Source organism: Bombyx mandarina, chromosome 09, assembly GCF_030267445.1.
Source record: "Bombyx mandarina strain Sakado chromosome 09, ASM3026744v2".
Classification (NCBI taxonomy): domain Eukaryota; kingdom Metazoa; phylum Arthropoda; class Insecta; order Lepidoptera; family Bombycidae; genus Bombyx; species Bombyx mandarina.
Window position 1 is genome coordinate 8,340,179 of NC_143216.1, and position 26,693 is coordinate 8,366,871.

The following is a 26,693-nucleotide window of genomic DNA, read 5'->3' on the forward strand; positions in this document are numbered from 1 at the left end:
CCATTTACACATAAGAACTAAACTGGACAAATTGGTAATACCATAAGTTAGAAACCCATTTACCTTTTTTTTCAAAGAGGGAATGCGAAGAAGATTTACTTAAAAAACAAGGTGAAGATGCGTCTACCAGGGAATGGAGATGAGCTATTTACATTCATACTTTTATAATTCAACAGTGCCGTTTTAAGAATGTGCTTAATTTATATGTAAAACTTCAAAATTTCAAAAGGATTTTGTTTTAATTATTCGTTAATCGTTAATTTATTCGTAATTGGTCTAGAAAATTAAACAACATGGTAATCCATGATAATCCTATAACAAAAGCAGCATTGATTTAAAAGGTATTTTTATTACATGAAAAGCCCACAGTGTCACTTCCTGTTTTCATATAATCAGGTCACAACCATATTTGCATTGTCGAAAGCCGATTAGTTCACTCTCTAAACGAGAACGTATATTTGATTGACTTTTGAAAGATTCTTCAAAGATCACAAGCAACTTCTACAGTAAGATAGGTCTGTACTAAATGTAACCGTTCTCGAGTGTTTGAAGAGTGCAAACAGTCACTTCATTTGAATAAGTTTAAAGCGCTTATTTTGCCTTCGCTTTTATACTCAATGCCTTACAGGATTTGAGAGTGTAACTTAGCTTACTTCTGAACGACAGAACAAACTAATTACCCGTTTAGACTATTTGCTTTGGCATCGTGATTGCTTTGTCGCCTTCAGGCGTTCGAGAATAGTTCATAGACTCGCTATATATTTCTTTGTTAAGCGCATAGTATTGTTTTAAGCATATAAATTAACTCAACACAATATTGTAGACTTTCAAACAATGGCCTTAATTATATTATCCTTCTGTTTACATTTTATAGATTAAGGGGCCTAACTTTGGCGAATTCAAAATTGGTTATTAATTTCAAAATTAGTTGTCTGAGTTTGACGGTAACATTTAAGTGCAACTAACTAGCTGTCCCGATGGAGTTTTCCTGTCCATTTTTTTTTTCTTCTGTATAATCTGGTTTGGACTATTATGAACCCTTTTAGACCAAGACTATCTATATTGGTATGAGTTTTCTCAAGTGGTGCCATTACTTTATTTTAGTAAATGCATAGATAGCACTTTTTTTTATAAAATGGGAATTTCGGCACGCCCCGTAAATCCCTGATATGCGATTTTTACAAAAGGGGCTGCTTTTATGTACATTTTTTTAGGTGCCCAAACTATATATATGTCAGAGAATGTCATTAGTTTGATAGCTAAACGAAATGCAGCACGATGCCTGAGAGATGGCAGCACGATTGCGGTATGTTCAGAACTCTGCTAACTTCGTGCTACGACAGAGCCTAGCCGATGGAGGCGTGTAGACGCCATCACACTTACCAACCAGCCTTCTTGAAGAACGGTGCCTTCGTCCTAAGAACTGTCATTCGTTTTCGTTTGCTAACGTCAAGAGAAGATTTCTAAATTGATCTAAGACAAAAAACGTAATTGGTGTACTCAGTATTTCTCCAAGCTCGATCACCCTATTCGCCCCTACGATGTCTGACCATGGTGTTCATAATTGTGGTCTTTCCGACATATTATACATATTTCAGTTTTCTTAAGATAACTTATCTTAAGAATTGTCCCATAATTAATTATGATAATATTTCAGATATTGAAATTATGCCTATCCGATCTTACACCTATTTTGTGGCCTAACATTTAAATGGGATATAATTCTTTCTCAGGAAAATTCATAAAATTATACAACGCTTTCTAGCTATACCGGATCCTATACTAAGTTCAGACTGTCAAGTATAAATAAACGTCTTCTCTGCGAACCCCATTACAGAAATATTAATTGCTCGGCGGCGTCCGACATAACAGGATAACTTCCGTCTGCGGGGGCATTTTAGTCACGTGGTTAGTTTTCTGCCAGGTAGGCCTCTGTCTCTTTTGCTCCGACGTAATTGTGATTAAGCGTAAGCGAGCAGTCATAAATTCTAACGCCATGAATCAATAACCCCTGGTGCACTCACACTTTAGAGTGTTTGTGTGTTTGTGTTACGCAGATTTGTTTTTGCAGACAGTATTTTGACGAGTCTGCCTGGTCTGAGTTCCAGGTCCCCGACACGGCGCGCGCCGTAAGCTCTGGCTGCATCTTGGTTGTTTTGCTTGAATACTTTATTAAGTTGCTATGTTGGATTATCCAACGTATAAAATATTTTGTATCTACGCTCGAGAATACATATGTCGATATTAATTCATATACAGAATGATAATTGTTGGACGTCGTTTAAAAAGAACATCTATTTTTAAAAGTAACGGTTTGAGCAACCAAAAATTGATGAATAATTTCCTAAGCCTCCTCGAATAACTTTTAATATTCGATACATAATATCAAAAATGAACTTTATTAGTAAGTAGTATAAAAAATGATGACTCTGAAATAGTAATAGTAAATATTTATTCCTTTTAGAAATCCTTATTTTCCAACGTAAAAGCAGGGCAATGTGGATTATATAAGTATGCTAGTCTATACATTTTCCACCTTTGAGGAAAACTTATTATTTCACAGCTTAGCCGATAATACGGGCTTCTAAATTAATGTATAGTATAAGGCTAGGTCATTATTACGTGTAAATAGGAATGTAAGGCCATCATGTAGGGATGACAGATTCGATTTACGAGCTTTTGATTTGCGGTTAATCGAGAGGGTTTGAGATTGACATCGCTAGTATGTAAGCGAATATTGAAATAATTTTATATTTATTTTTTAAGTTAGCAAACCGAAACGCATTGCTGCTTCACGCCATAAATAGGCAAGGTGGTGGTACCTACCCATGCGGACTCACAAGAGGTCCTACCACCAATAATTACGCAAGTTACAATTTTGCGGGTTTGATTTTTTTTTACACGATGCTATTCCTTTACCGTGGTAGTCAATCGTGAACATTTGTTAAGTACGTATTTCATTAGAAAAATTGGTACCCGCCGGGGACTCGAACACCGGTGCATCGCTCAACACGAATACACCGGACGTCTTATCCTTTAGGCCACGACGACTACGTATTTTAAAATAACGCTAGTGAAACCGTGGTGCGTACTTAGGTAGTTTTTATTTAATGGTAACATGATGTGAGCCTACGGCGGGTGTGGAGAAACCTAATAACCGACCGCAAACTGGTGAGCATGCTAGTCTAATTACGTTTTATCATATTACAGTCAGCGATGATTTAATTAAAGCCTAATAAGTGGAACTTGTAATTTTTTTCCTAATATCAAATATGTATCTTGAGCCTTCGTACAAATAAAATTTAAATGCGACCTCCCAAAGGATTCCATTAGTTGAATACTTAAGTTACGAGTTTAAAACTTGAGGAATCTCTTACTGAGAATAAGTTACATTCTTTAATTAATATTTTTGCGGTCCGGTGGATTAAAATATCAAAAGTTATTTAAGATATTTTTTTGCGTACAATTAAAAATATTTTTTGAATAACACATTTCTAAAATTCGGTTTCTGTTCAGTTATTATACTGCCTTTTAAGGGATCTTGTTATTTATTCCAACATTATTTTGTAACCAAAACCAAATTTCTCCTCAAGTCGTGCTCATATATCTGAGGGCGGTGATCACCTCGATCTTTTACTCACTCCATGCTTAACGATAGGCAGCACTTTGGCTGTTTTCCTGGCATTGTTGACTTCCGTGGGTGACGATAACCACTCATCATCAAGTGGATCAGGTGGGCCGTATGCTCCTATGCCTCATTCACGTTGCATCGTATTCCTCAATGCTGAAGGTCGTGACCGCCCTTCTGTATCATTTTCTTACGCAAGATCTTTCTCCATCTGTTTTTGTTTCTGGCGGCGTGGAGGGCGTTGTGAAATGTGAAACCAAGAACGGTACGAATCTGGTCAGATTAACGTATTGGGCTGCTCTCCAAGGCCTTTTCCCCTTCACTTTACCGGTTACAATGAGCCTCCCGAGGTAGTTACCATCCTTCCTTGCAATATGAACTACACGGGCCTTAAAAGGAAATCCATGACTTTCGTCCTCACGATAGGGTAATATTTCAATTTATCTTAGGCTTCACATATAGCATTATAGACGGTGCCATTCAATACGTTCCGGATCTGGTCAAACAAACGGAAAGGGCTTCGCGATCTTTTTCTTCTACTTTGCACTAACCACCAGTTTTTCAAGGTTACCTCCATCTTTCCTGGTAATGTGTCCGAAGTAGGATTCGCTTGAAGCAGATTTCAGAAAGCCTTGTTTTGATTTGAAGCTCACTAGGTATAGATGCGTTGATTTAATGTGGAAATTGGCCAGCACTTTAAGAATCTCTATGCTACCTAACTATGAAAGACGATTATGTTGTTTATACAGGACACATACTAACTGACTATGATCAAGAAATGTAATAAGCTTAGAGCCACTAGACACGTTTATCTATATTAATATTATAAAGCTAAAAAGTTTTTTTGTTTGAACGTGCTAATCCAGGAACTACTGGTCCGATTTGAAAAATTCTTTCAGTGTCAGATAGCACATTTATTGAGGAAGGCTATCACGTCACGCTAAGATCAATGCAAGCGGAGCACTAATAAAGAATGTTTCAAAATCAGGGTATTTTTCCCTTTTGAGGGGTTCTGCTGCGTGCGCTGCGGAAACGGTTAAAGTTACGCTAAAATTTTAATAATGTATGACAAAATTGCTCCCCTTTAAAAGTTTTAATAAAAAGTGCGCGACAGCATATGTCTATATTTAAAGGTTGGCTCACTATAACGGTTTTTAAGCTAACCAAATTTGTTCTAAAATAATGCATTATTTGTGAAGGTGTTTTTATAAAGATTATATTAATCCCTATCCAAACAAATAGGTTATTCATTATAACATTGAAATACCCAAATCACTTCAAGATAGGCTTTGACTATTATAGATTTTTCTGGATTTCTTCAGGATCCCATCATAAAATTTTGGTGATTACAGGACCATTCGGGAAGTCTACCCTTTCGAATAAAAAAATAAGAAAAAAGAATTATCAGAATCGGTTCAAACATTCTCGAAAAATCGATGAACATACATAGATAAAAATTATGGTCGAATTGATAACTTCCTCTTTTGAAGTCGGTTAAAAAGCGTGATTTTTGTACCTTAAATAGTTCCTTAGCATTATCTATAATTCAAAAATATTTTCACTTTCTACATAAATGAAGAGGCGGATAAAATTTAGCGTTATGCCAAAGTGACTATTCCACGCGGACGAAGTCGCGGGCAAAAGCTAGTTAATAATAACAAGTAAACTATTATTTTGAGCACTATTAACTGAAAACAAGTAGCACTCCCATACCAGTATACATATATAGAACTCCTTTCAACCTCTGAAGGATCTAAATTACAAGTTCATTTAGTAAATGGCTAAGCCAACTGTAAGTTGGTAAAGCTTTTAAGTTTTCACCAGTCGAGAACAGGCTTGGAGAAAAGTTTGTCTAATGTTGTAGTGAAGACTAAATTTTTTCATTATTATACCTAGTCTTGCCATAAATACTGAGACAAAGGAAAAAAATATATATTGCAAATAACATTTATTACTTTTACAGTGTGTTAGTTTAATACATGAATATAAAACAATTTCAAGTATAAAAAGCTTATTCGAAGTGGTCTCCATTGGCTGCAATACAGTCCTTTAAACGTTGAGGCCAGTTATTATCAATAGAAGCACGCACTCTTTCCATGAGAAAATTTTTCACTGCCAATCGTACGGATTGTTTTAGGGACTCCAAATTATCATGGCGTTTAGAGCAAGTCGTACTCTCTAAAACTGACCATAAATCATAACCCAGCGGATTAAGATCGGGACTAGACGACGGCCAATCTTCAGCTCTGATGAAGTCCGAAACGTTCGTTTCCAACCAAAACTGCGTAGACCGAGTTTTATGACCTGGTGCCGAGTCTTACTGGAAAGACCATTATTGAACATAGTGTTGTTAAGGGGCTTCACTACCTTCTCAAGAATGGTATCTTGATACACTTGTGCCGATGTTTTGATACCTTTTTCACAAAAATATGGCACACTCACTCCTTCATAGCTAATACCCCACCAAACCATCACTGAAGTCGGATAGTGCCCACGTTGCACTCTGTCGACTAATTGGGAAGCTTCCTTAGAGCTTTGAGCATAAATACGGTCATTTTGTTTGTCAAAATGTTGCTCAATTGTAAAAATTTTCTCATCCGTAAACAAAATTTTTCTATGACCTCCCTTTGCGTACCGCTTCAGTAGTTGTATCGATTTTACCACCCTATTCTCTTTTAAATTATCAGTTAAGAAATGACCAGTACGTCTATTATAGGCTGTAAGTATTAAGGCATCTTTTAAAATACGCGACATGGTTCTAGGTGCTATCTTCATCTCCCGAGATAAAATCTTTTGCTTTCGGACAGTATTTCTTCGAATTCTTTCCCTTACTGCTTTGACCACCTTTTCGTACGAACACTACGTGGACGGCCAGATTTTTTTCTGTCACAAACAGAGGAGGTCACATTGCACCTATTAATAGCCCGGTACACAAACATTTTACTAATACCAAGCGGATGGAGAGTTTTAAAAATTGCATTTGGCTCCATACCTACTTTGTGTTTTTTTTTATTTATTGCTTAGATGGGTGGACGAGCTCACAGCCCACCTGGTGTTATGTGGTTACTGGAGCCCATAGACATTAACAACGTAAATGCGCCACTCACCTTGAGATATAAGTTCTAAGGTCTCAGTATAGTTACAAGTTACAACGGTTGCCCCACCCTTCAAGCCGAAACGCATTACTGCTTCACGGCAGAAATGGGTGGGGTGGTGGAACCTACCCCTGCGGACTCATAAGAGGTCCTACCACCAGTAATTACGCAAATTATAATTTGACGGGTTTGATTATTATTACACGGTGTTATTCCTTCACCGTGGAAGTTGATCATGAACATTTGTTAAGTAAGTATTTCATTAAAAAAATTGGTACTTGCCTGCGGGATTCGAACACACCGGCGCATCGCTATATAAAAATGCACCGGACATCTTATCCATTAGGCCACGAGGACTTCAAAGTGGCGGCATTTACTCTGTTTGTGTCTCTCACCTCCACTAAACACTTAATACTGGGTGGACCATGAGTCCGTCCATCCATCTAATCATTAAAGAAGAAAAGAAAACAAAATTAAAATTATTCCTTTTATGTTCATATTGTACTAAAGAGTGTTTCTTAGAAAAGTTAACAAAATGAGAAACTCAGAAAACCTCTCTATAAATTGTACTATTCTTAAATTAACAAGACAACACCGAAACATGTTCAAACCGCCACGAAACTAGACTCGACAGAGAAATTCTCAAACTCTTAATTGCAATACTTTCGCCATTTTAATTGCAGTCAAGTTGTGATTTTTGGAGTTAGATTTCAAAGTGTTGTTCTTTGTAAATGATAAAGGGGACAAAACCTAAACTTAAGAAACAGTTCTTGATTTTTTGCATTCCTTTTATACCTATGTGTAATATACTTAATCTGGCCATAAATACTGTTAAAATTAAAAATAAACAAAATATCACATTTGAATTTGGAATCTGTCATTTTTATATGATTGCTCATTGAGTTTTCTCATTTTGGCGCCAATACATTGTACAATATTTTGCGATATTAAAATGGAGTGGGGTGATAAAGAGAACCGAATCGCTGTGATTGCATTACACAAGGTAGGTATGGAGCCAAATGCAATTTTTAAAACTCTCCATACGCTTGGTATTAGTAAAATGTTTATGTACCGGGCTATTAATAGGTGCAATGAGACCTCCTCTGTTTGCGACAGAAAAAGATCTAGCCGTCCACGTAGTGTTCGTACGAAAAAGGTGGTCAAAGCAGTAAGGGAAAGAATTCGAAGAAATCCTGTCCGAAAGCAAAAGATTTTATCTCGGGAGATGAAGATAGCACCTAGAACCATATCGCGTATTTTAAAAGATGACTTAGGACTTGCAGCCTATAAGAGACGTACTAGTAATGACTACCGATTCGAATCGATTTTACCACCCTATTCTCTTTTAAATTATCAGTTAAGACATTTCTTGGTGTGGTAGTGGTAAAATCGAAACAACTACTGAAGCGGTACGCAAAGGGAGGTCATAGAAAAATTTTGTTTACAGAGGAGAAAATTTTTACAATTGAGCAACCTTTTAACAAAAAAAATGACCGTATTTATGCTTAAAGCTCTACGGAAGCTTCCCAATTAGTCGACAGAGTTCAACGTGGGCACTATCCGACTTCAGTGATGGTTTGGTGTGGTATTAGCTATGAAGTAGTGACTGAGCCATACTTTTGTGAAAAAGGTATCAAAACATCGGCACAAGTGTATCAATATACCTTTCTTAAGAATGGTAGTGAAGCCCCTTAACAACACCATGTTCAATAATCAAGAATGGTCCTTCCAGCAAGACTCGGCGCCAGGTCATAAAGCTCGGTCTACGCAGTCTTGGTTGGAAACGAACGTTTCGGACTTCATCAGAGCTGAAGACTGGCCGTCGTCTAGTCCCGATCTTAATCCGCTGGATTATGATTTATGGTCAGTTTTAGAGAGTACGGCTTGCTCTAAATGCCATGATAATTTGTAGTCCCTAAAACAATCCGTACGATTGACAGTGAAAATTTTTCCCATGGAAAGAGTGCGTGATTCTACTGATAACAGTCCTCAACGTTTAAAGGACTGTATTGCAGCCAATAGAGATCATTTTGAATAAGCTTTTTATACTTTAAATTGATTTATATTTATGTATTAAACTAACACACTGTAAAAGTAATAAATGTTATTTGCAATAGATTTTTTTTTTCCTTTGTCTCAGTATTTATGGCAAGACTAGTATATTGAAACTATAAAAGCTTACCTTCGAGTAAGTTAAGAGCTGACTGAAAAAAGTAAAATAATTTAAATTTATTCAAAATCTAATTAATGAGTATTATTTTCAACTTAGTTTTTTGGTTTATTATAGTTGAATAGTCATCCTTCAATTATGATAATTTCTATTAATCGGATAGTTTGGATTATCAGCCTGGTCCAATGCGGATTAATTCAGTAAAAATAACAGAAGCTTCCTTAATAAAGTCGTCCTGACTTTTAAGAATAATCCTAAAAAATGTAAGATTTCAACACCAGGCTTGTCCAAATCTTGCAGGCAGTAATTTTACTAAATAAATATGTACCTAAACCGTATTCACGAACGACTTCCACGATGAAAGATCATAAGGAGCATCGTATAATGAAAACCAAAATTTATACTTTATTTTCAACTAGCGTCTCGCCCTCGCTTCGCTTCGGAAAGTGTAATTTATTATTGATTTCTCCACTATTTAATGGATGTTATTATACATATAAACCTTCCTCTTCAATCATTCTACGTATTAAAAAAAAAAAAAAAATCAAAATCCGTTGCGTAGTTTTAAAGATTTAAACATACATAGGGATATAGGGACAGAGAAAGCGACTTTGTTTTATACTATGTAGTGATTACTAGTAGTTTGAGGTATTGTAAGACGTCACGGATAGTTAGATAGACGTCACAATTATAATTTCGATCTCTAGTTTTATAGTGGATGGCGTAACTAATTCTTCTATGGATTTCGGTAATCACTTATTAAGAGTCATGTACTCGTTTACCCATTAAAATACATTTCAATTATGTTATAAATGATATATAATGATGTTATAATGTTTGAAGTCGTCGTGGCCTAAGGGATAAGTCGTCCGGTGCATTCGTGTTGAGCGATGCACCGGTGTGCGGATCTCAGGCGGGTACCTATTTTTCTAATGAAATACGTACTCAACAAATGTTCACGATTGACTTCCACGGTGAAGGAATAACATCGTGTAATAAAAATGAAACCCGCAAAATTATAATTTGCGTAATTACTGGTGGCAGGACCTCTTGTGAGTCTGCGCGGGTACCACCGCCCTGCCTAATTCTGACGTGAGCAGTAATGCGTTTTGTTTTGAAGGGTAGGGCAACCGTTGTAACTATACTTGAGACCTTAGATCTTATATCTTAAGGTGGGCGGCGCATTTATGTTGTAGATGTCTATGGGCTCCAGTAACCACTTAACACCAGGTGGACTGTGAGCTCGTCCACCCATCTAAGCAATAAAAAAAGGTCGTTGCGGCACTACTAATTGTATTTTTAATTGGTCAATTAATTGGTAGTTCTATTAATTGTCTGAGACTTGAACCTCATCATGGTATCACCTTTCCTCCTCATCATGATATAATGATTAAAAGTGAATGTTTTGGTTATTATTCGATTGATAACAACATTTGAATACATATTTTTTTCAAAAGTATAAGTAATAATAACAATTTCTCGATTTTGGTAGCATAGCCATCGAAGGACTAAATTGAGTTTATCGCCAAATCGGGATTTCAATCAGCAAGTATCGAGTGTCGAGTGTTCCCGTCAAGTCAATCAGTCCAAATTGAACATGTCAGAGCACTTTTCAAAAGGACACGGTATTCGATTTGCTCGAAACTGAATTTTCCGGAAATATACGCGTTAATTTAGTTGTTTTGAAGTATATGTCAAAGAGAAAGCAAATTTTTAATTAACTTTGTAAACAACATAACCAAAAGCTAGCCTTAAAATTTATGAATTAAATTTATGAAAATTTGGTTCTTTATGCAAAACTTTGTCGAAAGTTCAAATATATTACTAAAAACCTCACACAAATAGTTCAGTCACAGTCTAAATTAGCGCACAGACAAAATCTGTGTACGATTTTGTTGTTCTTAGGCACGAAATCGGTAGATATGTTTGAAAAAGGGACTGGAAGTCTAAATTAGTTTTTATGACATCATCAATGAACTTAAGCTGTTTCATTTGGTCGATAGCTTGGAAGGAATTCTTAGAAATTGAGAGTCCATTCATAGCCAGCTTGTAAGCCAGTGTCAAATTGACTTGCGATCGGACGAAGCTGTATATCCCGTGAATATTCGATAACAAAGTGTTTGATATTAATTTAGAACTTAATTATAGTGCAACAATAAATGCAAGATTAAACCGCCAAAGTAATTAATATTATAAAAAACTAGCTGATGTGAATAAAAGCGAGCAATTTACGAGTTTTCTACCATCAAACTGGTAACCGGTTAAGAAAAACGGAACGTACACAATGTGTGACATTTAAATATAACCGTAAGTACACTTAGTAGGTATTATAAAATAAATTTGATTAACATAAATCTAAATACAATATACTTAATGGCAATATTATAATAATTATTAAATCCATAAAACACAAGTATAATATAAGTTCAGAATGAAGTCACAGAATAAATATTCTCACCTGTCTCCTGAAAGTTATAAGATCCAAACTCTAGTATTGTGATGAAGAGAATTTCATAAGCGCGTAGCTTGTATTGTAAATAGCCACTATAGCATCTAGAGCTATCAGAAACAAGAAAATAAGTCGACCGGTTTTGCAGGCAGAATATGTTTAAGGCACTCAAGCAGACAGGTCCAGGGATTATGAGGAGTGGAGTAGAGAAAATAAGCTTCAAACATCATTGACATTGACACAAACCACGGCGATTGCGCAAATTAGCCACATCGCATTAATATGTAAAACTATACTAATCGATTATTCTCGTTAAGAGAAAAACAATCTACGTCAAAGTACTCAAACAAGCAAAGCGACCCTACTCCACGCTCTAGCGAAATCGGTATTGGCTTGTATATGAATTGGATATACATTAACCGCTGTCTTTTGATGGAGAAATCGACTAAGTAACTATATTCAACTAAGTAATTATATCCGATTAAATTAACTTGAATTGTAGCTAAATTAAATTACTAAAGTTCAACTGTAGTAGAGGGTTTTTGAAAAACTGTTTAAAGATATTTTCTCATAGGATCTTGTGCTCGAAAGAAATTAAAATAAACATATATTAAACTAGCGACCCGCCCTCGCTTCGCTTCGGAAACATTAAAACACACATGAAACAAAAAAAAAAAAAAAAAATTAAAAAAAAGTAGCCTATGTTCATCAGGGACAATGACGGCTTCTAATGGAAAAAGAATTTTTCAAATCGGTCCAGTAGTTTCGGAGCCTATTCGAAACAAACAAACAAACAAATCTTTCCTCTTTATAATATTAGTATAGATATAGATACTTAAAAAGTACATTTAAATAAATATTTTATTATATTACAAAAAATCTAGGTGGTAATTATCTACATGTCCTACAAACAAATAGACTGGATGATATTATCATGGTAGCGTATTGACTATTTACCAACGAAGCCCAGAAACCGGAATACCTCTATCAATCTTAATAACTTGAGGCAAGTTTCTGAAACACAAACCATTATCTAAATGTAAGGAAAAAGTTTATGACGGAGTATAATCTGGCCAATGGTTCGTTGAAAAAATTGTTCCAAAAGATTGTTTGTTAGTTGTTACTTATTTTGTGTTTACGCACGTGTTCTTTGACTTAGGGCTGTCACTAGTTTTTTCATAAATGTCTACAGATTACAAGCATATCTTTGACATTTTTCTTTTCATAAATCCGAAATGGTTATGATTTTAAAAGATCATTGCAGTTTTTAAGTGAACTCTTTACAATAACTGTAAACAGAAGGTGTAAATTATGAATAGTTAATTACTGGTGCTATGGCGTATTTTAAGATCACTGAAGAGGACCAGTCATTGTTTTTTAGGTTTCCAAATCTTTATTACAAATACGAATCATGTTGAAATTAAGCAGGCGCAAGGATATTTGGTACCTTTATTCAAAAAAAAGTACTATTCATGAGGAATTTTGTTTTTCTTAATTAAAGCTAGTAGACTGTAATTGAGATCGATGCTGTGATATGTAAGAGTTCCTCAGCGCTTACATCAGTTCATGAGTTCGGTTGGTAATCTAGGGTAATAAAAAAGATGACCTTTCCCTTCACTTACAATTCTTGACACAATAAATTGAAATGTTGGGCTTTTCAGACACAGACAAAACTTCAAATGTTTTCAAACCGCAAACGTTGTGGAAAATTGTTAAAATTTTAATTATCGTACGCATCTGTTTTTGAAATTTTATATGTACGCGACATACGAAGTTCTTGCCGTGTAACACTCTGATTTGGTAGGGCCACGTTTTAAATTAATATTCTCATAAATACCTTGTGCTTCGGTGGTGTATTTTAATATTTAGGTCGTTTAAATTTGTTTGCTGCTAAAACCTTTATTTTTGATGAATATCATGGAAATGCTTTTAACTTTTGCATATATTCCTTCATTTAAGAATACTATCAGCTCAACTAATGTAAAATCGACTCTCTCCAAGCTTGAGACCGCTACATTAGTCAGATACTCTGGTCACTAGACCAACAAAAGGACAATGCCCATTTTCTATGGGCGTTTGGGCCCCTAAAAAAAGTTGTCCTGTCATGATGGTTTTAACTTAATTTGATAGACAAAGAAATATCGTTTCATATTCAGAAAACGATTTTTATATTCTCACCCAGGTTTAAGAGAAATCTGTTTTTTTCTGCAGCTAAAATTAAGTTGTTAATTGTTTTCTTCGAAATCAATAATCGCTCTCATAATTATTTACAGTATTAAATAAGTTAATTGTGGTTAATGTTGCTAAAAATAAGCCCTTACGTACATTTTATTATTATTATATCCTCATAATAATAATAAAATGAAATGAAAATCCGGAAGCCGGCAACGATATTGTTGTTGTTGTTTTTAAATTCACCAATAAGCAGGCAAAGAACGTAGCCTATACAGCCTAGTCTGTCGAAGTTATATATTTTTTATGTCAATAAAAAGCCGGTGTATCTCTTTTTATTGCTTTTTGAGAGTTTTGACGTCAACTCGACGAATACCACATTGACTGAGCATGAGCTTACGCAGACCTTTTATACACAATATTACAAATACAAATAATACAAATTACACAATAAACTATTAAAAAAACATTAAAATAAAACTTCAAGTGACGCTTCACTCGGGTTGCTGCCAAAACTCTCTGATCATATATAATAAGAATAGAGTAATGGTAGGTCATTGATATTTTTACTAATGGAATCATTAATATCTAAAAATATTAAATAATTCATGGTTTTAAGTAATAATTATTATTACAATAAATATTGAATTGAACAAAAATAAACTAAGAACCCTGTGAATTATAAGCATTAGCTATTTTTTTTTAATTTGTTTTTCAAGTCACAAACAACTCTTTCGTTTTACAGCATATAGGTTTGCTATAAGGCTGTATGGGCTAAGCCCTTTGCCTATTGGCGAATTTAAAAACTATGGCAGGGATAGTTTTGGGATGTTATCAATTAAGTAATTTATTTTTTTGGAAAACAATGCCAGGTTGAAGGAAATGTTGATACATAAACTAAACAACGTGAAAAAATAAGGCATAGTTTTTCAAGTAGAAATAGTTTTGACATAAAGTTGGCCCACTTTTGGGCATTGTCCTTTACGATAAACATCGTTATAAAATGTAAAATGTTTTAAATATGAATTTATTTAATCTTAATATAACTTCAAAATAAATTCATGAAACACATAGAGAAATAGTTTTAATTATATCGAATTTATAAAAAGATTAAGAAAAAACTTTATACCATTGTATTTTTTCGTTTAATTGATGGTTTATTATGCACAAAAAATACAGTACAATCAATCAATTATTAAGTTTATTATTTAAATATATACGTAGCATATTTATCTTGTTATATTTCCCTCATTTACAGAAATACATTGTTCATTTTTTTTTAAATCGGAAATATCGCGAAATCATACAAAAGTACGAACAAAATACAACAGGATCTAATAAATATAAAAGATAGCGGTACCGATAAGAAGTGAAGATGTGATAAGTACTTGATTGACCAGAAGGGCCTTAAACAGAATTCAAACGGGTCTCGTTCGTGCGTGAGATTCCAGCTAACGGGAGTAAGTAGCTTAATGGCCCGGAACACATTGGATATTTGCACTTGCTTGTAGAACTAGTCCCGAGACTTGTTGTATTTTTTTCTATTTTAATTCGAACCGCTTTTGCGGCTAGGAGCATTGAACGGTTCTCTGCTATATTAAACTGCATAGAGCATGTCTGTTGCATTTGTTCAGAGATAAAAAGAACACGAGTACAAAGACATTCTTAATGTTTTTACTAATCCATACAAAATCAGTTTTTTTTTTATAGTGACATTTTCTCTAAAAGAAAAGAAGATTCTGTCGAAGATAAAAAAGAAACATGTATTATACATGTATTATACATGTATCATACATGTATTATAATATTATTGGAACATCTTTCATTTACTATAATTTTTAAATAGACCATCGTTGAGCTTAATGAGTATCTGAGAGGTAACATGTAGGTGTTTATACTCTTCAACTATACCGAAACATAATTGCTTTGCGGTAAACATAGACAGGATGTGTTATATGTCAGTAACAACAGAGGATTGCAGAAAATGGACTGTCGAAGCCAAATTACTTTTGACCCCTTCACCCTTGTGGATGTGACTGTACAACATAAGTTTATGAAGTAGCTTACTAAAACAATTCCGCGGAAATTTATAAATATTATAACGCCGGCCGGTTGGATGTGGGATTAATTTACTGTGAACCCTTTCGGGTTTTTATGTGCGTTGTTATTAATTGTACCTTAATTATTCAATTTAATTAGAGCCTGAGCTTGTTCGATTCTGTTAGCTTAAGGTCAAAATATTCGAATCCACGACCATAATCGTGTCCCAGAATGAATTATAAGTATAATAATGTAATATAATGAATTTTCGAACAAATTAACATTTTAACATCAGAGGCGGTAGTCCAAATACTGCAAACAATAAATCCATTATGTGGTTGTGGAAAACAATTTCGGTAATTGAATGAGAAATAAAAGCTTAAAGATGAAACAGGCAAAGCGTTTCACGAGACGCGTCAACTCGTCAAAGTGATGTCTTATTCAGATATAAGACGAAACAACTTTGTGAAAGTTGTGAGTGGACCGAAAATTGTAAGGGAAATTAAAAATTTTAAATATTACAGCTCTTAAAAAATTTATTAGGTGCAGTTTTTAAAAATAAATGGAAGTTCAGCGCGCAAGAAAGGTTTGTTGCTCGCTTGGCATTATTGGGGTCACGATACCTTTCAATTGCGTATGGAATGAGCAAAATGGTAGCTAAAAACAAAATCAGTAATAGAACTCATTTCATGGCTGGTGGTCATCGTCCAACTAGAGTATACGACCCAACAGCCCAACTGTTATAAGGCGTGTGGGTTAAAAAGTGTTATTCCTCCTTATTCCTCTTCTTTGTTGGGGATGAGTCTCTGTTGAGCTCGGGACATCTGAGGCGAATATGGGTGTCACTCTTTAGGGCATGATGGGTTGACGAGGGTGTAGAGAGACCAGATGAAGTAGTCTTGGTAGCTATCCGCTTATCAGTTGGAGACTTGAACCCGAGTGACTTACTTAACTCTACTCCGAGAAGTTGTTCCATCAACCGGTGAAGAATCTATCACCCGGTCAACGTGGATGAGCCGGGAACCAGAATAAATCTCAGTGACCGTACACAGCTTGGACTTTCTATGCGCAATATCACACAGCCCTTCGCCTAGCGCTCACTGTGCCCTGCATTTTTCTTTGGGTGTTACTTTGAACTCACTTCTAGTACCTTTCCTCTCCTAATTTCTAACGTAACATCCCTACACAACGTAACAATCCTGTATAATCACCAGATGAAGAATTCGATACAGTTTTCTCTAACAAAGGCTTTACACAAATTCACCTGAAAGTATATTAAAGCAACTTCTACCGGAGAAAAGATTAGTTTCTTAGTGTCCGAAACAAGTGGAAACTTTCATACAATTTTCATAATGGGCGTGATGTAGGTTCAAGGATTCGATAACTTTCCGATCTTACTTTTGCAAAACAAAGTTTTAATGCATTCGATGTTAATCTTTATACATTATGAATGATGCACGATAATGTAAAGGACACAGAGTTAGAATCCTTAATTTGACTATAGGTGCAATTCAGGAACAGTATTGACGAACTTGAAATCCGTAAGTTTTTAAATAAGCGCACGTACAAAGGATAATTACTGTGTGTTTTTTTTTTAAATAATAATAAAATTTATGGGTAAATTAAAAAAAAAAAAACAATAATTATTATTAGAAACTTGTGCCTTAAAGTGAATATTTAAAAAAGGTAAGTCACTTTTTACCGTTTCAGACTAATATCTCTCACAAAACATTTACTCGCATCCATACAGTTAAGGTGAAACTATACATAATATATATTATGTACGTAAGGTTTTTTTTCCATTTCGCTTCAAAACATTGTAAAGCATGACATACATAAACAGTGTAAAGTTAATAAATTAAGATTTCGATTAAATAACAGTGAGAAATTTCTTTAACTGGTTTAGACTTTCCTTATTAAACGTGATATTTCACAAACCATCGATGTATCAAAACTAGTAATTACCATTTTATTTACTGGCATATAATATTAATTATTATAAATATATAATTTAGGTATATGAATTACCCTTGTTTTCAGGGAAGTTATTTCTTTCATTCCTTACTATTATTTATTACATGCATTACTAGATAATAGCGATCTTCGTCAATGGGTCAAAGTCAAAGCCCCCAACGCAATTAATAAACGACATTAATAATATCTATAATTTACTTCAAGTGCTACTGAACCGAAGTAAAATAAAATCTTGTTAGGCGTCGCCATTCTTCGATGGATAACATTAATTGGCGATCAAATGAATGGACGAACTCACGACCCACCTAGTGTTAAGTGGTCGCTATGTCTCAGTTTTTATTATACGTAGTACAACGGCCGTCCCATCTTTAAACCGAAACATACGGCTTCACTGTAAGCAGAGTGATGCTCCCTACCCGTGCGGATTTTGAAGATGCCCTAGCACCTGTGATTACGCAAATAATTATTTTCTGCCAGTTTGATGTTATTCCTTTATCGTGGAAGTCATTCGCGATCATTTGACAAGTACGTACTTCAATAGAAATATTGCTGCCTGCCTATAGGATTTTAATACCGGTACAATCGCACCGCTCGATACGAATGCATCGGGCGTGCTTTTCTTTAGAACACGACTTTATCACCGATTCGAATGCAATTGAGGTTATGATATCTTTCGGTTCCGTCATGTGATTACCACCAGTTGAGCTATTAGCTAGTACGACTAGTTTACAAAATAACTATATATTTATACGTACGGAATAATTTAAATAAACCAGTACCGGGGGTTGTTTATAGCCTGGCTTCAACTGGTCCTTGACGTAATTCTGGCCTCGCTAACGATGTTGGTTCAAACAATCAGAAGTCAAGCAGAAATTGATAGGGTATTCGGTAAGCCCGTACTAACGTCGACGCGTACCGCCCGACTTAATTAAAAGACTTCACTCAAGCGTATCTTGCAATATCGGAACATTTGTCTTTCCGATGTTCTCAAGTTTGTAGATTATGTACATAAAATACGGTATAGGGGCTGTAAAGTGTCGAATTTTTTTTGTTACGTTTTCTTTTTCTCTCGCAACTTGAACAAAGTTTTTGAAAACTGTCTATAGTATAAACGATAGTAATTTAAGTATAGTAATTAGTAGCATAGTAATTAGTAGTATAGTAATTAGTAGTAAAACCAATCAGACAATCCCAATAAAAAACACGGTTATGACATTTATTAGGATTTGTGAAACAAATATTTATAGACATTGATTAGGCTTAGTACAACTTATAGGTAGTAGTATAGCTTAGTATAAGCTTAGTTATTGATTTTGAATACTGTACGGAATCCGTGGGCGTCCCATGGATCCGATGGGGTTCGAAATCGACGCCGCTCGGATTAATTAAATTTTTTAAAGATATTTGAAACAAGGTGTTCTTATTGTTGTTCTTATCTGTCAGGTATCTGTCTCGACAATCATAAAAATAGAAGAGAAAATAAACATAGCGACATTAGCGACGATAAACTTTGCGACCGTTGAATGTGGAAAGTATTAATGAAAATTTTCCACGTGTTAATTTATTGTTCCAACAATAATTCGTGAAACTTCAAAATAGCATTAACCACCCATAATTTATAAGAAATTCTAGAGAAGTTAGTCGTGGTCTCCTTAATGTGTGCAAAAATCATTCGTAAAGATTTACATTGAATATTTCTTGAAGGTTTTAAAGATATTCTCTAAGTTTTCTATTCAAGACTAAAAAAGCAGGTTTGTGTAAGAGCCTTGTAATCTTAGATCAAACGGAGAAAGACACTTACCTCCACAGTCGAAATCAGGTTCTTCAATCTGTAACAAGAAACATAACATGAGTCAAAGAACGTGACCCACAAACCAATAAGGAACAAAGACAAGCATATACTTATCATCTCATAAAACTGAGTAGGTAACAGTTTATTGACTCTTAAGCGTGTTATCGTTACATTTGCACAAGGTCGGATATACATACGACCTCTTCTGGCACTAACCCTCCGTTTTTACGATCGAAATGTGACTATACTGTCTAGGTAGGCCCCACTTTTATAAGAAAACTTATTCTTTTCCGTTTCATTCCAACAGCTTTGATTATAATTCTCAACAAAATTTAGGATTTCACAATGTGACCAATTCTGTAGAAAATGAATGATACGGCACAAAAGACTTTTATAACTCAATGAAAGCACCAAAATCTTGTTTGAATTTTATTTTTAAGTAATTCCATTCGCGCTTCATCGGACAATAATCTTTGTTTGAGCGTTAATTAATTTGAATTAATTTCGTACTTTGAAAAGGTAAAATTAGAGGAAGAAGCAGATAACTTTTTAAAATAAATCTAATGAAATATACAGCTACTATGATTAACTGCAGATTTTTTTTTGGTTATTTTTTTCTTTATTTGTAAAATATTTAATTTTAGTTCGTAAAATCATCGTCGTAGTTCGATTACAGTTTAAGTGCCAATTGAGTACCATCTTCTTTATTGTAAACTAGCTGAACCGGCCGACTTCGTAGTGCCTCAATCGATAAATAAAAGACACATCAAAGGGATACATCAAAGGAAAAACAAAATTGTTTGTTTTTATAATTATATAATTCCGAGCTTTTTTATATTTTCTCACCTTTAAGCCTTCCCTGGACTTCTACGAATAATTCAAGACCAAATAGCCAAATCAGTCCAGCCGTTCTCGAGTTTTAGCGAGACTAACGAACAGCAATTCATTTTTATATATAGAGATTATTACAAATATCTTTAAAGCGTTACAACAAAATGTATACTTAAAAATAGTTGAATCTCGGAAAACTCCTCGCTCGGAATTTTGCTGTAAAATGAATACTTTTCACAAAAATATACAGCCATTTTGTAAGTGGGTGACGTCAACTGAGCGAAAAACTTTCAGTTGATTGCATTGAAAGTTGTGTGTATATTTGACTATGTAAATTATTTATAGAAGTGGCAACGAAAACTGAAAATTTTGAGCAAACAAATTTTCAACCGAAAGTTAATTCATGAATTATTGTTATAACAACCATTGTAAGTGATTACCAACAGAATGTTTTATGGAGGCGGCGGTTCATTATGGCGCTTAATATTTTCGATCTTTTGGATATTATAGCGTAGAATATTAAATACTTACTTTAAAATATGGTTTTCGTATATAGGTCAAGTTTCATAACTTTTGTATCTATATTTTCACTAGTGCAAAAAAGATATCAATTTTTATTAATTAACTTAATCACGATATAAGAAACATTAAAGTTTGAAGCAGATACCTAAAGCTTGAATGCGAATTGTTATAAATCGCTGCATGTGCGATAAAGAGATACAATTTGTAACCATCTTAAGACAACTCACTTTTCTGTGACCTCATGAAATGAACTGTCACCGGTCTATAAACATTATGAAAGTGATTAAAAAAAATTATAACTAACTGATGTTCAAATCGTTTATCAAAAGGTATCACTGAACATAACGTTGTTGAATGACAATCTTGACAGAATACGGCATGCTGACTGATTGCTATGCTATAAATATGGTATAATTTAACCACCCAACCAACTTAAGTATTTATGAACCGGTATGAACTCCTACTAACAACTACATATTTATTCCGCATATTTCAATTCACCAGCTTATTGCCATTTCATTTATTGTATTTATAAAATATATTTAAAAAAAATGAGGCTCATGTGGTTGTATGCGCATAGAGATCTCCACGGTGGGACGAAAATGCCATGGTAAATAAAATGGTGTACGAATTGAAAAAAAAACAGATGAATATAATGAAATTAAATAACTCCGTGCCAAAAACAGATGGCCGAAATAAACAAGGGCTTACATTCATCAGGACTTTTGTAAACGGTTTTTAAGACAGGCACAACGACTGAATGGCTAATGAGCCTCCGCATTCGGTTCTTTGTTTCAGCAAATTCATTACCTGCTTCCATCGCCGTTTGTACACAAAAAAGTGTTCATTGTTCTGAACCGCGGCTCTCAAGAGTAACAAACAATATCTCTAACATTTTGAGGTCAAGTGATTCCGTCCCGTGAATATTCAAGGAGATAATTAGAAGAGAAAACAAGCTTAATTAGTACAAATCACAATTAAGACAAAAGGGTGTTTAGGCTTTTGCGGTAAAACAAACGATTCCGGAAATTAAGTAAAGTATTTGCTAAGAATCTGTTTTCAGTACTTTTTATATTATTGGTTGTATTTTGGTGTAAAAACGTACTGTATATATTTTTAAGTTTTCATTATTGTTTAAAATGAGCTTCGTATGGTTATCAGGAAACATTTATTCGTATTAATTCAAAGTACCTGATGTTGCTTCTTAGTTGCTGGCTAGCCCGTCTTTGTAATTTTGAGTAGCTGTTCAAAGAAAAGCTTTATACTAGCGAAGTAATATACATTTAAACAAACAGAAATTTCTGATGTATTTTATATCTCTTTTTTGGGAAGGGGGTGTACAAACATACCGTATGCTTTCTATGTGCACAGATTTTACCAAAGTTATCCAAATAACATTTTGGTACAAAAGAAAATTCATGAAATAGCAGGCAACATGCGGAATTATTTTTCAAAAATTCAGGTAAGTATTCCAGACGAAATTCTCAAGTTGCGCATCCAATAAATGACGGAAGCCCAGAGAGAAATTTCGATACATAAAGTACCTTAGTGCGAGTTTGTAGAACGGGTAAGTGTTGTCGGGTAAATCCGATCAAATATGGATAGGGAAATTCTAGCGGCAGCCAGTTCCGCAAATGCAACCTTTTGCAGCGCCGCAAACCGATGCGTCATTGGTTCGAGTATTTCGTAAGAGTTTCTTTTTTAAATCTTTCATGGATGTATATATATTTTCAATTTCTGTTCAAAGATAATAAAAAAAATTATTTATTTGACATAAGTGATTAATATTGTAAAATAACTAGCTGTACCCGTCCGCTTTGCTGGGCATTAAAATTAACATTATTATCTGACCCATATAAATATTATCCTATCCATTAAGCATATGTATTTTCTACATGGATACCAAGTTTCAAGTCAATCGGATGCATGTTCAGTAGTTATAACGGAACATCCGTAAAAACCACTGTAGATTATATATTACTATAGATTCTGATATCTCTTGATAAAATATTACTATGAGAGTAATAGATGCACAATTACACTACAAATCTGATAGTTTACGAAAAAACGAACAGCAATTCATCGATATTTATACTAGTAAGCTCAGGATTACTATTGCATATACCAAATACATAAATACGTACGTATCATATTTTCAATATTATCTTCGGCTAAAACCGAGAAAATAGCGGAGTCCGTTTGAACGCGCAGCACGTAGGTATGTGCGGGTCGACTCATCTAATATTGATGGTGTACGTTTCAGCCGCGAGGACACGCTCTGTTGCTTGCCTCTTGACCCCAAACTAGATGTGTACGCATACCACACACCTTTATAACATAAAGGTTTTATAATTTGTTTTAGTACGTAATATGTATTTATATAGCCTTTTTACTGGGGAATCCGTTTATGGATACTATAGGGCCGACAGAGCGGGGTATGTCGGATTCCGGCGCATCCAGAAAAGAAGAGGAGAATATACATATAATATAGACCTATAGAATGCATAGATGAATTTATTTGACAATATCTTTTTTTTGTTTTTAGCCAATGTAAAAAACTCCTAAGAAATACATACAAAGTACAATTAATGAAACAACATAAATTATCTGTTTTATGTTGTCATATTTTCAGATACCATCTGCCAAATTTTAAAATACGCTTAACCTCCGGAAATATGAGCTTTGATTGTAGCTTTAAATGTAAGTGTATACATATAGATATACAATTTCAAACATCTATCAATTATTAGTACCTTATTGTTAGTACTTGGGCCAGGAAGATCATGTACCTATCTGTCGTCTTGCTTAATTCCATGACCTTCAGACCTCACAAAAATAATAAAGAGATTACCCTCTTTACATTACCAGGCTACCCGTGATTTGCAAAGCAGAATAAGCTGGATTCATGTGATAAATTAAAACTTGTAAATGAGCGGTCATGCGTGCGGTCCCCTTCACCCTTATTACCTTCCTTTAAAACATTGAAGTAGCCTAAGACATCAGGAATGCAGAACTTCACTACCCATAAAATACCCCATATGAAGTCACTACCTATAAAATTTACAACGTGACAATCCCGTCTTTTATCTTAACCACAACCAACTATGTCACTGACCCGGCTCTTCTAGCGGCCAGTCACTGTCAATGCCCTAGACAGGTCCTGATGGATCCACCTGAACCATTTTCAGTGCTGTTGGTCAATACTGGTTCTAACTCTAGCAGCACATATTGCTCGTCGAAGAACTTTGCCCATGGACTTTAATAATCTTATTCGAAATTCAAAGTCGGTAACGATTTGTTTCAATTCAATATAAATTCATTTTTTCATTCATTCATTTTCCGACCTGTTAATTAATAAAAATCTACATTTTCATCATATATCCCTAAAGTTTATATGGAGAGTGCTAATGAAATTTGTGGGTTCAGTACGTATTGCTACATGGTATGCCTGATAGCGTTTCGTTCCAATGACAATGTTCGATTCCCAACAGTAATAAGTCGTAAATTTGTATTACACTCGGCACAAGTTTGAATGTATTGTTACTATAGGTATTCGGGGTATATTTGGTAGGAATCTGGCCAATAACTTAGCTATACCAATTAAATACATTGTGGTGTTTTAACGGAAATTGGCACGGCGGTGCCTAGCGTTGCTGGTGTCTATAAGCGGGACTAACTCCTTATCATCAGATGGACCGAAAGTGACTTCGAAGTTAATTTAAGCTTCAATAAACTAAGCAGTTAAATAAAAGGCGAACTTGGTTATAGAGCGCAATTTTTGTTATATTATCATTCTATAATAAATATGTGAAGTTTGCTTACCTGTTCATATATTACTTTAATGTTACCTATTTTAATATTTATCACTATATGATTTTATTGGAATGATATCTGATTATTACGCACGGAAATAATAATAATATATATATATATATATATATATATATATATATATATATAAATGAATTGCTGTTCGTTAGTCTCGCTAAAACTTGAGAACGACTGGGCCGATTTGGCTAATTTTGGTCTTGAATTATTTGTGGAAGTCCAGAGAGGGTTTAAAAGGTAGATAAATATGAAAATTCCCGGAATTAAATAAAAATAACAATTTTATTTTTCCTTTAATGTGTCCCCCGTCGGATGGGTTCTTTTTGTTTGTTTTAAGTTTATTTTATACAAAAGATTAGGTCTTTTATTTATCGATTGAGGCACTACGAAGTTTGCCGGGTCAGCTAGTTCAATATAAATATCTCAAGTTTGCTTATCTGTTCATACTTTAATGTTACCTATTTTAATTATAATTACCACTATATGATTTTATTGGAATGATATCTGATAATAACCCATGGAAATAAAATTAATAATAATATACTGATTAACTGTGCATTTTGATGTGTAATTATAACTACTTTGCTGCTTAATCTTGCGTTCATAGTTTTCAGTTTATAATACAATTAGTATGAAAAACTATTAATTAAGTCTACGATACATGAGAACAGAATGAATTACTAAATTGATTTGTGTTTGAAACTGCGTAAACCTACATGTGTTGAAACCCTCATGTCCTGCAAACCAGTCTGTCGTCCCATAACGGGATTACCCGGTCAGGGGTCGATGGAACAATTACTACTAGAAACGACACCGAGCTTTATACATTGAATGTTTAATAACGAAAATAAATAACCTATTATAAATAAAAAATATAAGCAGTAAAATTTCTGTTATCTTAAATTGTTTGCTCATAGTGAATAATGTAGTTTTCCAAATAATTTTAAACAAAAATCTCGCTATGTGTTGTAGACGTACCGTATAAGAGGGTTTTTGGGAATTTTTGTTTTTGTGTTAGTGTGGAACCGCGTTGCAAAATATATTGCAGGTGCAAGTGGCACATACACTAGGTCGAATGTATAATATTGTATAATGTTTTATTTATTTATTTATTTTTATTGCTTAGATGGGTGGATGAACTCATAGCCCAACTGGTGTTAGGTGGTTACTGGAGCCCATAGACATCTACAACGTAAATGCGCCACCCACCTTAAGACATAAGTTCTAAGGTCTCAAGTATAGTTACAGCGGCTGCCCACCCTTCAAACCGAAACGCATTACTGCTTCTTCAACTTCAGATGCATTTGATAATCATTATAAAATTTCACACCACATAAAGCCGAACAGCACAACACAATATGTCAAGTGAAAAATAACTATTAATTATAGTCCTAAATTATCTCAAATCTGAAAATTTATTTATGGTAGTTTTTCTCAATTAATTCAAAATATTTGCTCCTTCTTGCAAGAAACTATGTTTGTGTAGGGCCAACCTCATATGCGATGGCCGACTTATTCAATAATCTGATTCAATTCCGGCCAAAGGTACAGTTTCAAGCTTACTGACGTCTTATTTAATATTCAATTTCTGCTCCCGTCCAATTCTAAATTTCTACCTCTCGTAAATAGTAAATGAAATCGCAGCGTATTTTATACTTCCACAATCAAATTACCTGCCCGGTGCTTTGTATGCAGTTTGATTTTACATACAATCACGGAATTGATTATGGTTTATAAACACGATAAAAAAAATATTATCGCTTATAATTCACCGATATCATATATCTTGATCACAGACAACTTGTTTTTAGTTTTTCTGGAAGCTATACTTAGCCAATAGGATTATATATAATGGGCGACTCTCCAGCTATTAATCAAATCCACATCGAACTTGTCGATTATATTGAAAAGTTTGACGAGCAATATATTCCATAAACGAAACGAAACGATACCGATTCCGTGATATATTCTGCGAAACGCTGCTCTTGCTAGGGCTAGTGTTAGAAAATTCTCTCAAGTTGAGCCCGTGAGCTCACCTAACCCTACGCGCGTAATAGCGCCGTAGGCTACCAGCTAATAGGTAGGAAAAAAAACTTCTCGTCATAAATAGGCATGGCTGTGATTGCATTTCGTGAGTTATATGATACCTCCTACTACTAGTACTCTTTGTTAGGAATAATAATAAACAGCAG

The 26,693-nt window shown here is 34.4% G+C and overlaps 1 protein-coding gene across 9 annotated transcripts in view; it reads right to left on the reverse strand.

Moving 5' to 3' along the window:
* Positions 1-26,693, reverse strand: part of mub (poly(rC)-binding protein mub) — a 166,959-nt gene that overhangs the window by 99,305 nt on the left and 40,961 nt on the right. For 7 of the 9 annotated variants that reach the window (XR_016323558.1, XR_016323557.1, XM_089729835.1 and 4 more), the window contains exon 2: positions 19,330-19,357. The exons of the other annotated variants lie outside the window; for them this stretch is intronic. The gene's annotated coding sequence lies outside the window, so the exon portion shown is untranslated. The remainder of the gene's footprint in view (positions 1-19,329; positions 19,358-26,693) is intronic. 9 annotated transcript variants of the gene reach the window in all.